This window comes from Salmo trutta, chromosome 7 (assembly GCF_901001165.1).
Source record: "Salmo trutta chromosome 7, fSalTru1.1, whole genome shotgun sequence".
Lineage (NCBI taxonomy): Eukaryota > Metazoa > Chordata > Actinopteri > Salmoniformes > Salmonidae > Salmo > Salmo trutta.
Window position 1 is genome coordinate 24,447,797 of NC_042963.1, and position 13,377 is coordinate 24,461,173.

At 39.5% G+C, this 13,377-nt stretch overlaps 1 protein-coding gene across 1 annotated transcript in view; it reads left to right on the forward strand.

The window, feature by feature from the left end:
* The first annotated feature begins 305 nt into the window (after positions 1-305).
* Positions 306-13,377, forward strand: part of lingo1a (leucine rich repeat and Ig domain containing 1a) — a 298,690-nt gene continuing 285,618 nt past the window's right edge. The window contains exon 1 of the mRNA XM_029758459.1: positions 306-654. The gene's annotated coding sequence lies outside the window, so the exon portion shown is untranslated. The remainder of the gene's footprint in view (positions 655-13,377) is intronic.

Genomic DNA, 13,377 nt, shown 5'->3' on the forward strand with positions numbered 1-13,377 from the left:
CTTTGCAGTAACAAGGGGAATCACTCATTTGTTAGATGCAACGGGGATCTAAATGTCTAAATGGTTTCTGTAGCCTGAGTCTCTGTCTTCCCTGCATTTCACTGACTCATAGCCGCATCTGTGTTTTAGATGGAAATATGGCTAAAGAATTTCATTAGTTGCACCCTCGTATTTCTCTCTCCCTCCCTCCCTTCGGTCCTCTCCTCTCCATCCCTCCCCACACTGCAGCTCCTATTTCTACCTTGCTCTGTTCTAGCCCCCCCTCCCTCTCCATCTCCCGCTCCATCTCTTTCGCTCTCCCTCTATCTTCCTCTCTCACCCTCTATCTTCCAACCTCTCTGAAAGCGATTGTAGGTACACCCTGTGTATGTGAGTGTGTGTGTTCGTGTGGGTTGTTGTGTGAATTGCATGTGCCTGTGTATACAACGCTGGCACCTTTATAAAGTGCTCCAGATTTGGATATCTGAAACCTCCCAGCTTCCTCTGCTTCTCTCAGCCATCTCCTTCTGCATATTTCCCACGTTTTTAAGAATCAGATTTTTCCCGTCGGCATTTCCTTCGATGGCATCCTCAATCCTTTCCCCGGCATCTTGGATTTAATAAGTGGCCCTGTGGAATGAACCAGGCATTTTTGGAATTCTCTTCACAGTTCTGGTAAGAGCTTACTTTTCATAACATATTGACAGATGCAAGCAGAGCATATCATGGGATACAGGGCTGATAAATGTACCGGAACAATATCTCAATTTAGGACAGGGAGAGAGAGGAAGATGGAGAAGGAGAAAAAGAGGTAGGGCTAAAGAGGGGGAGAGGACTAGGGAAAATCTGTGTTGCTACAGTGGTGTGATTCATTCTGTTAGGGCTGGGTAAAAAATGCTACCCCGGGAGTTGCTATCTGATATCGATCTTGTGTTATTTTCAGCCCCAGTCCCTCTGAGAGAACTTTACATGCTCTGCCTGTCAAGGGCAGCATTAGTTGTGCGTTAAGTAGCAGGTAGCTGTTTTGCAATGTTGTTAAATTAATTCTCATTTAGGTAGCATCAGTGGTTGCTGTAAAAATATGCATTATGTTTATAGTGTGTTTATGCGTACGTGTGCATATGTGTTTGCACAAGCACACTTGGACGTGTGCATGTGTTTGCGTGTTTGGTTTCTCTCTCAAGGTGTGGTAGTGATATTTATTGCCTAGACATTTGGCTTGTAACAAAGTTATCCTTCTTCCTATGGACTCCCCTGCTGAGGTGGCAGATATACCAGCTGTCGTCTATCTTTGATTTGTCTGCTCTCCAGACGGTGATGCTTGACAGGTGCTTTGACCTCACAAAAGATTAGCATGGCCAGCATCTTGGGCTACCATAGGCTATAGGCTATTGTCTGTCTGTGTTAGCATACCACAACAGATACTGTAGTAATTATGCATTTTTTAATGGTATTATGTTGTTTATTGAAAATCTGATTCAAAATATAGACCTATTAAGCCACTGATTCTGCAGATGACTCACAATGAAATGTAGTTTTTAGGTTAATGGTATTGGGAAATGGAATATTTCTTGCCAGGGAATACATTCTGTTGAGCTGGAAAGAATGAGATCGAAGGTATAGAACAGCAAATTTTACAGATGCTATTGTTGCAAAAAGAGTGAAAACATGCTGCTGAATGGCTTTTAGGCAGACCTACATCTTTGGTGGCGTAAATTTTGTTGGGGGTCACCTTACAGTACAAATAAATCCCTGCCGTCAAAAAAAAAACAAGTTAGAGATTAATAGAGGAGGCCTTGCATATAGTGAAAACCTGACTGGTTTTCCTGTAAAGAACATCAATATTTATCACATTTCCCATTTCAGGGGAGAAACCACAATAACACACTAGGCTGGAAAAACAATAAAAGATCAATCATATTACCTTGCCCTGGGCAGAGTTAGTTTCCATCCCTATTTTATTTCAAATATTCTATCTGCACTCAGGCGAGGTTGGTTGGGTTGCATATTGAAAGTACAAATGGCCACATGCCCTGTATTTTCTCTTCAGACATACGACTGAAACCCTTAGCTATTCTTCGTAAAAAGCAGAATGTCATTCACATCCTTAAATATCTTGTTACTTTCAACTCTTTCGTTGTGAGGAAGTGAAGATGTTCAGGCCAATGCATGGTATAGCACCAATATGGTCTCATTAGAATGTGTAAAAATAATGACATTTAACCAGCTTAGTTACTGTATGTTACCGATTAAGTACAATGGTAGTTACAGTATATGTGTCCTATGCTGACATAGGTAACATCCCTGCCTTATAAATCCAACTAATTATATAGTAGTGATTGATATTCCCAAGCAGTACTTTGAGCTTTCACACCCACATCATGGGCATAGAAATGTCACCTGTGCGATTACAGTTGCACATTTTAAAATACTTTTTGTCTCCACACCTTGCTATTGGATATTGAACATTGCAGAACCACTTTTATTTAGTAAATTTAAGAAAACAATTTTAATTTAAAAAAATAAAGACAAATGGTATGTACAAAATTGTGACTTGTTTCAGGAAACTAGGCGCATGTCACTACTTCACAGGAAAGGCATTCGAACGTGAACTTTAAAAATAAAATCTGAATGCGTTTTCTTTAGGCAGAAATGCTTTCTGGAACGTGAACTTTCATGTGCCTTAATAACAAACTTATAAGCTATCTGTAAATACAAATACAATTGTCAAATTACAAGGCTAGGTTTAGCCATGGTTTAGCCATGTAGCACGCTTCTGTCTATAACATGAGCTGTTCAATATGTGTAGGTAATCATTTCTAATGTACCTTTTTTGAAAGATATCACATGGTATATCTGCAAAAGTGTTCTCCACTTTCTGGTGGACCGAGTTTTGAAATCAGTGGAATGCCTGGTGGAATTAGAGTATGATAGCTAAGGAGATGGCAACAATGCAGGCTTTTGATTGCAAATATGCAGAGGGAGTCAAAAAGAGTACACAGAGAAGGCTGTTGTATAAAACACCCGCCTCCGGATTACATCTTCAAACTAAGGGCAACCATGGCATCCGTGACAGAGGGAGATGCGTCCAACCATGTATAGGGGTAAGAGAGTCTAGCTAGCTATATTTTCAGATATTATGCAATTCAAATTGTGTCAGAAAAACATTTTCATTGCAAGTTAAAGCGTACTTTTAGCTAGCGAGCTAATGTTAGCTGGCTGGCTCGCTAGCTAACGTTATGAATAATATTACTACACAGATCATATACATATCTCAGAGCCATTTGTATTGCTAGTTATGGCCTAACGTTAGCTAGCTACTTAACACTGAACCTGGTTGGTTAGCTACCTGCAGATTCATGCAGGGTAGTAACGTGTGAGTTGAGATTATGGTTTATTGTTTAGCTAGCTAGCTTGCTACATGTTTAAACAAAAGACTGCAAGTAGCCATTTCACTACACCTTCTGTATCCTGTGCATGTGACAAATCAACTTTGATTTTATTTGATATAGTATGTGTTTACCAGAGACGTTAATGTGAATAACACCTGCACCAAAGTCAAATTAGGATATAATGTTAGGACAACGATTCTCCGGTAGAATGCCCTGCATTTATTTAGACACAATCACAACTGTAAGCTATTTTCTGTAATTGACTCGCCATTAACTTGTAAAAAATGATATTGTTGTGAGTTTATTTTCCTGTAATAATGAAGATAAATGAGTTAAAGCGAAGACATTGTCAGCCACATGATATGGTTATTATTTGAATTGACTAGCCAGCAAACTTAACATTACCTAGCTGGCTAACAAGCTAGAAACTAACCAAAACATTGTTTAGAAAGTTCCTTTTAGTTGTGTGGTTTGCTAGATTGACATATACTATATTCATTTTTAAACGGGTGTATTTATTGGGGTTAAATACACTAGTTATGTTATTTTGGATCACGAGGCTGCTGATGTCATGCAGCCTGTAGTTTTTGTGTTTAAACTTTTTCATAACAACAACGACAAGTTTGATGTTGGACGACAATAGAATGTTCATGATGTCACTGAGACAACTGTCGATAGAAGTAGTATAAACCAGGCTTTAATCTTGAAATATTTGGTTGTTTAGTGCATGGCCTCACATGTGAATCCTTAAAGAGATGGGTCGGGCTAAGGCTTAAGAGGGTGTGAACAATGTTGACTGGGTGTAAAGAAGAGCTCTCCAGTAGGTTTACCAAAATATTCAATGGCCATTATCTCAAAAGTGAGGTTACAAATGTATCAACTTTCAAAGTAGAATTACTTTCCCATTGTTCCACAACTGTAGCATATGGTACACCATTTTGTAACTCTGAGTCTCTACTTTTTTCCAATGTAAAATACACAATTTCAAATATACTGCTCAAAAAAATAAAGGGAACACTTAAACACAATGTAACTCCAAGTCAATCACACTTCTGGGAAATCACACTGTCCACTTAGGAAGCAACACTGATTGACAATACATTTCACATGCTGTTGTGCAAATGGAATAGACAACAGGTGGAAATTATAGGCAATTAGCAAGACACCCCCAATAAAGGAGTGGTTCTGCAGGTGGTGACCACAGACCACTTCTCAGTTCCTTTGCTTCCTGGCTGATGTTTTGGTCACTTTTGAATGCTGGCGGTGCTTTCACTCTAGTGGTAGCATGAGACGGAGTCTACAACCCACACAAGTGGCTCAGGTAGTGCAGATCATACAGGATGGCACATCAATGCGAGCTGTGGCAAGAAGGTTTGCTGTGTCTGTCAGTGTAGTGTCCAGAGCATGGAGGCACTACCAGGAGACAGGCCAGTACATCAGGAGACGTGGAGGAGACCGTAGGAGGGCAACAACCCAGCAGCAGGACCGCTACCTCCGCCTATGTGCAAGGAGGAGCAGGAGGAGCACTGCCAGAGCCCTGCAAAATGACCTCCAGCAGGCCACAAATGTGCATGTGTCTGCTCAAACGGTCAGAAACAGACTCGATGAGGGTGGTATGAGGGCCCGACGTCCACAGGTGGGGGTTGTGCTTACAGCCCAACACCGTGCAGGATGTTTGGCATTTGCCAGAGAACACCAAGATTGGCAAATTTGCCACTGGTGCCCTGTGCTTTTCACAGATGAAAGCAGGTTCCCACTGAGCACGTGACAGAGTCTGGAGATGCCGTGGAGAACGTTCTGCTGCCTGCAACATCCTCCAGCATGACCGGTTTGGTGGTGGGTCAGTCATGGTGTGGGGTGGCATTTCTTTGGGGGGACGCACAGCCCTTCATGTGCTCGCCAGAGGTAGCCTGACTGCCATTAGGTACCGAGATGAGATCCTCAGACCCCTTGTGAGATCATTTGCTGGTGCGGTTGGCCCTGGGTTCCTCCTAATGCAAGACAATGCTAGACCTCATGTGGCTGGAGTGTGTCAGCAGTTCCTGCAAAAGTTCCTGCAAGAGGAAGGCATTGATGCTATGGACTGGCCCACCCGTTCCCCAGACCTGAATCCAATTGCGCACATCTGGGACATCATGTCTCGCACCATCCACCAACGCCACGTTGCACCACAGACTGTCCAGGAGTTGTCGGATGCTTTAGTCCAGGTCTGGGAGGAGATCCCTCAGGAGACCATCTGCCACCTCATCAGGAGCATGCCCAGGCGTTGTAGGGAGGTCATACAGGCACGTGGAGGCCACACACACTACTGAGCCTCATTTTGACTTGTTTTAAAACCTCTTGCATCTAGACGTTCCGTTAGCGGAACGCCTCGCCAAACATCCGATGGAAGAACGTAGCGCGAAATACAAATACCTCAGAAATGCAATAATTTCAAGTTTTCAACCATACGACTATTTTACACCATTTGAAAGATAAGACGTTAATCTTGAAATAATCTCGGTAATCCAACCACATTGTCCGATTTCAAAAAGGCTTTACAGCGAAAGCAAAACATTAGATTATGTTAGGAGAGTACACAGCCAAAAATAATCACACAGCCATTTTCAAAGCAAGCATATATGTCACAAAAACCCAAACCACAGCTAAATGCAGCACTAATCTTTGATAATCTTCATCAGATGACACACCTAGGACATTATGTTATACAATACATGCATGTTTTGTTCAATCAAGTTCATATTTATATCAAAAACCAGCTTTTTACATTAGCATGTGATGTTCAAAACTAGCATACCCACTAAAAACTTCCGGTGAATTTACTAAATTACTCATCATAAACGTTGACAAAATACATAAATTATTTTAAGAACTATAGATACAGAACTCCTTTAAGCAATCGCTATGTCAGATTTTAAAACAGCTTTTTGGCGAAAGCACATTTTGCAATATTCTGAGTACATAGCTCAGCCATCACAGGTTAGCTATTCAGACACCCGCCAACTTCGGGGCTCACTAAACTCAGAATTACTATTAGAAAAATTGTATTACCTTTGCTGTTCTTCGTCAGAATGCACTCAGGACTTCTACTTCAACAACAAATGTTGTTTTGGTTCCAAATAATCCATAGTTATATCCAAATACCTCCGTTTTGTTCGTGCGTTCAGGTCACTATCCATAGCGCATTTCGTGACCAGTACGAAAAAAGATGTATGAAATGTATGCATTCACTACTGTAAACTGCTCTGGATAAGAGCGTCTGCTAAATGACTAAAATGTAAAAAAATAAAACAAACATGTAAATGTAATGTTGGTAATGGCTGGAGCAGAATCAGTGGAATGGTATCAAATACATGGTTTCCATGTGTTTGATGCCATTCCATTTGCTCCATTCCAGACATTATTATTAGCCGTCCTCCCCTCAGCAGCCTCCAATGGGTGGCACTCACTTCATCATGTATGTTGTCCATTTTTAGCTCTTTTTGTATTTATGATGTTGTTCTGATGCTTTCTCTAATGTTGATCCTAGGCACCAACATAAATACATTTCTTATGTTTCTTTTGAAGGTCTTGGCCCCTTTTCTTCAACTCCACCACACTATACAGTATGTGTAACATTTTGGCGAGCTAGCCTAGAGAAGATTCTACAAGCAAAAAAAGGTAGAACCATCTCATAAGTATTTCCCAACCTTGGTCCTCGAGTACCCCCAACAGTACACAGTTTCGTTGTAGCCCTTGACAAACACACCTCATTCAACTCATTGAGAGCTTGATGATTAGTTGACAAGTTTTATCAAGTGTTCTTGTCCAGGGTTACAATAAAAATGTATACTGTTGGGGGTACTTGAGGACCAAACATACCACACAATTTCATATAGTTTCCAAGTACTACCCAGTGCCATGATTATTGAGAAAAATATTTGGGTTTATTCAATACGTAACGCATCTCTGCATAAATTATATATAATGAAAAATTGTGGAATATAACGATTGTGAGTAATGTAGTCTCTTTAGACATTCTCTTTAGACACACTGTGCTTAACATGTTGTCAAAATAGACCAAGGTGTCATACAGTATTGTCTGCTCTGTCTGTCATACAGTATTGTGAGGCATCGACATTTTGTCTGAGGATGTTCTGACTTCAAAATAGCTGGAAATGTTCCAATTGTCATTAAATTAAAATGTGTATTATCATTGTATGTATGGCACATCAAATCTAGCACTTAGATTTAGTCATTTGCTATGAATATATTAATGTTATTGGATTCTTAGCGCATATGCAAAGGTGTTTCAACCTTGAAAATAGCCTTCATTATGACATGACTCTAGGTCACTTGGTATTCTAATCAGGACAACACGACTAGAGATATGTTATCAGGCTGACTCGACTCAGGTTATGAATTAGGTAGAGTGAAAGTGCACACAACCCAGCAAGCATGGATTGGCTTGTTGCTAAAGGGGCATCAGTTGCCATATTCACTTCCAGATAAGCCATGGAACTAGGCAAAGGAGCTGGGTTGTGTTTGGCCTCATTAAGGGCTATGCAGGACAACAGAAAGTATTAGCTTACTGGGTCGTTCTGTTTGATTTCAATCATTTTTTGAACGTGCCCCTTTTGATTTGAACGAAACTTTCTATGCATATTCTCCTATGATAGAAGTGGTCAGAAAGTAACTTTTTTGACCTGAATATCATAACATTTAGCAGATAAAGGTGCTCAAAACTGGCACATTTTGCATACCCCACCCTACCATGAGACATCCATGTCTTCATCACTGGAAAAGATAAACAGTTGAGTTTTATATCATATACAGTGGCTTGGGAAAGTATTCACCACCTTGGCATTTTTCCTATTTGTTGCCTTACAACCTGGAATTAAAATGTATTTTGGGGGGGGGGTTTATTTCATTTACACAACATGCCTAACACTTTGAAGATGCAAAATATTTTTCTTCTGAAACAAACAAGAAATAACATTAAAAAAACTGAAAACCTGAGCGTGCATAACTATTTACCCTCTCAATGTCGAAGTTGTTAGAGCCATCTTTTTAAAGAATTACAGCTGCAAGTCTCTTGGGGTATGTGTATGTCTCTATATGTTTGGCACATCTAGCCACTGGGATTTTTGCACATTCTTCAAGACAAAACTGCTCCAGCTCCTTCAAGTTGGATGGGTTCCGCTGGTGTACAGCAATCTTTAAGTCATATCACAGATTCTCAATTGGATTGAGGTCTGGGCTTTGACTAGGCCATTCCAAGAAATTTAAATGTGTCCCCTTAAACCACTCAAGTGTTGCTTTAGCACTATGCTTAGGGTCATTGTCCATCCATCATTCCTTCAATTCTGAGCAGTTTCCCAGTCCCTGGTGTTCTCGGGGGATGGTGTTCTCATGGGATGGTGTTCTCGGGGTAATGAGAGGTGCTTGGTTTGCGCCAGACATAGCATTTACCTTGATGGCCAAAAAGCTCAATTTTACTCTCATCTGACCAGAGTACCTTCTTCCATATGTTTGGGGAGTCTTCCACACGCCTCTTGTAAAACACCAAACGTGTTTGCTTATTTTTTTCTTTAAGCAATGGCTTTTTTCTGGCCACTCTTCCATAAAGCCCTGCTCTGGTGAGTGTATGGCTTAAAGTGGTCCTATGGACAGATACTCCAATCTCCGCTGTGGAGCTTTGCAACTCCTTCAGGGTTATCTTTGGTCTCTTTGTTACCTCTCTGATTAATGCCCTCCTTGCCTAGTCCATGAGTTTTGGTGGGAGGCCCTCTCTTGGCAGGTTTGTTGTGATACCTTATTCTTTCCATTTCTTAATAATGGATTTAATTTTGCTCCGTGGGATGTTCAAAGTTTCGGATATTTTTTTATAACCCAACCCTGATATGTACTTCTCCACAACGTTGTCCCTGACCTGTTTGGAGAGCTCCTTGTTTTTCATGGTGCCGCTTGCTTGGTGATGCACCTTGCTTAGCGGTGTTGCAGACAGTTTTTTTTTTTTTTCATTTCACCAATTTGGACTATTTTGTTTTAAGTCCAATACATGAAATCCACATAGAAATTCATTTCAATTACAGGTTGTAATGCAGCAAAAAAGGAAAAACGCCAATACTTTTGCAAGGCACTGTATTATAGAATATAAAGTCCCATTTAAGTTGACATTTGACTGTGGGTGGACCGGTGGCAGATATTGAAAATAAAAATGTAAATTTGATAAAAATGTCAATGATGTGCCAGCTAAATTACTATGATCTGAAGGGATATGTCCATTCTATGAATTCTAATTATATAATTGAAATTACACCCACCCTGCATTCAAGAGTATGCTTTGTCTCAACCGATGGCGGGCACAACACAAACAGCTCAGATTATGTAAAATAGGGTCTACGCTATAACAAATGTGAAAAATAAGTTTACACATTAAGATATTTTGACATTAAAGGTAAAAAAATCTAAAAATCAAGAAATTATAAAATAGTTTGACAACACTGTTTGAAAGCTTTTCAATGATATCAAGCTCAACCGTTTATCTTTTCCAATGAGAAAAACTGGGATGTCTCATTGTAGGGAGGGGTATGCAAAATGGGTCAATATTTCAGGTCCAAAAAGTCACTTTCTGACCAGTTCCACCATGGGAAATATGTATGACATAATCCTGTTGGGGATCCCTGCCCGGTATTGGGATTCATTGTCAAGAGACCATGGCGGGAAATTCAAAACGGCAAGAATCTAAAATTTCTATTTCTCAAACAATCAACTATTTTTCAACCTTTGAAAGATAAACATCTCCTAAATCCAACCACATTGTCCGATTTCAAAGAGGCTTTACGGCGAAAGCCTAAAGTTAGGTTATGTTAGGAGAGTACATTGAAAATAGCTGTGTGTAATGTTTTGTCAATTCAAAGACAGGCGTCACCAAAAGCAGATAACCAGCTAAAATTATGCACTAACCTTTGACAATCTTCCTCAGATGACACTCCTAGGATATTATGTTATACAATACATGCATTTTTTGTTCCATCAAGTTCATATTTATATCCAAAAACAGCATTTTACAGTAGCGGTGAAATTCAGATTTTTTTTTCCCTCAAATGCTTCCCGTCAATCAACGTTACAATTTACAAAATTACTATTCGAAAACATTGGTAAAATATAATATTGTCATTCAAATAATTATAGTTTAACATTTCGTAAATGCTACTGCATTGCCAGATTTCAAAATAACTTTACTGGGAAATCACACTTTGCAATAAACGGGGTGCTGTGCTAAGAACAATAGGCTAGGATATACAGGTTAGCACCATCTTGTAACCATGTAATATCAATAATACTATTGTCAATAATCCCTTACCTTTGATTATCTTCATCCATTGGCACTTCCAGGAATCCCAGGTCCACAACAAATGTGGTTTCTTTCGACAAAGTTCATAATTGATGTCCAAATAACTCCAAGTTGTTAGCGCTTCGGTAGGCTACTAAAAAGTAGGGCGGGGGGGGGAAGTCACGATGAAAAGTAAAAAAATAATCTATTTACGTTCGTTCAAACATATCAAACGTTGTTTAGCATCAATCTTTAGAGCCATTTTTAATGTGAAACATCAGTAATGTTTCAACCCGACCTCTCCTGTGTCTTGAAAAACGTTTTTGAAAAATATCTCGCCTGACATGAACTCACATGCATGCGCGGGTGCGGGCAATAATGAAGTGATGACATCCCAGGGAGGTCAACTTCTCTTCCTTGTCATCCGGTCTCTGTTCATCATAGACGCTTCAAACAACTTTATAAAGATCGTTGACATCTAGTGGAAGCCGTAGGAAGTGCGAAATGAATCCTTTCTCACTGTGTGATCTATTAACAATGACTCAAAAAAATAGTACAGCCACAAAATTCTTTTTTTTTCTCAGGTTTTTGACTGCCATATGAGTTTTGTTATACTTACAGACACCATTCAAACAGTTTTAGAAAATTCAGAGTGTTTTCTATCCAAATCTGGTAATGATATGCATATCCTAGCGTCTGAGTTGGTGTAGGAGGCAGTTAAAAATGGGCACATATTTTTTTCAAAATTCTCAATACTGCCCCCTAGCCCCATCAGGCTCTCTCCACTGGCTAACCATCCAATTCAGAATTGTCAAACAAAATCCTCCTGTTAGTCTTCACAACCCTTAATGTCTCTGGTCCCCAATACCTCAGTGAACCCCTCAGCCAAAAAACATTTTCATGTTCACTCTGATCAAATGATCAAAGGTTCATTGCAGTCCCAAAGACACGCCTAAAAACAATGGTTGACCCACCACTTCCACATGCCCCAGACCACCACTGCCTTTAAGTCTGAGCTCAAGAAACACTTCTTGAAACTGGCTATCACTTATGGTGAGGCACCACAGGCTGAAATTATATTTTTGCATCTACTTATCAATTTAGTGGTATTGTGGTCCCTTAATATTAGTTATTTCAAAAAGTAAAAATAAAAATGTAAAAAGTTGATCTAAATTAATATTTTATTTTGTTTATCATTGTAACGGTCGTCGTATGTAATGGACCAAGGCGCAGCGGGTTGAGTGCTCATCTTAACTTTTATTGAACACGTAACGAAACAAAGCAAGAAAACGATCGAACGAACAGTATTGCAGGCTACACACACAGCTATGCAACAACAACTTCCCACAAATGACAGGTGAAAACAGGGCTACCTAAGCATGACTCCCAATCAGCAACAACGATGTACAGCTGTTCCTGATTGAGAGCCATACTAGGCCAACACAAAGAAATACACAACATAGACAGATCATAGAAATACAAAACATAACCAAAAACCCTGGAATACTCTAAACAAACACCCCTCTACATAAACACATATCCCAACAAACCCCGAACCACATAAAACAAACACTCCCCTGCCACGTCCTGACCAAACTACAATAACAAATAACCCCTTTGTCACGTTCTGACCAGTAATCATACTACCATGATAAAAATTCCATGAATTTTAACAACATTCAAATGGGTATAAATCGACCAGAAACAAGATACATATGGGCAGCACCAAAACAAGTGATCTAATGATTTTGCCTCTTCGCAGCAAAGCTGCATTTTTATCCCCATATATAATGTATATAACATTCTATCAGTTGCAAGAATTTTGTTAAATAATTTAAAAACTCTTACAATTTACATCCGGCATAATTTTGAGTATCAGTTCAAAATATCTTGAATTTTAACCACTTTCAAATGGACATACTGTACATAAGGAATGTTACAAAATAGACTAGTAACTTACTTTGAAGACATGCTGATTGGATTTAAATAGGCGTTTGGTGTTTGGTAGTCTAAATTCAGTGTACTTGTCTTTAATGGTTGCTCTCAATGTAAAGAGCTTTGTGATTTACATTGGTTCATGAAAAACGCTCTACAAATGTAATGTATTATTATTAATAATATTATTATTATTACACTGAACCACAGCAGAGTGAATATGGCTCCCACATTGAGGGGTCTGTGCAGCGTGGAGTATGACACATCTGAAGGGAAGAACTCCATCTCATTTTCCACAATCTATTCAGGATAGACAGCTTGAAATGTTTTTGTGCAATATGCAAATTGTGCATATTTCATTAGACATTGCCACATTTGCATATTTTAATAAAATATTTTAGAAAATGTTCTATACAAAAAAAGTATTATATTTGTGCCCACATTCAACTGGTAACCGTTGATTGTGATATTGTTAAGGGGAAACAATTATAATATGAGGGTGTGGTGCCTGACCTTAAAGTGATCTATGTTTTGGTGTCTGTTGTTGTTCAAGCTTTTTTCTTGAATTGTATATGGATTGTGTATGTGTGCCATTCAGAGGGTGAATGGGCAAGACAAAATATTTAAGTGCCTTTGAATGGGGTATGGTAGTAAGTGCCAGGTGCACCGGCTTGAGTGTGTCAAGAACTGCAACGCTGATGGGTTTTTCATGCTCAACAATTTTCCATGTGTATCAAGAATGGTCCACCACCC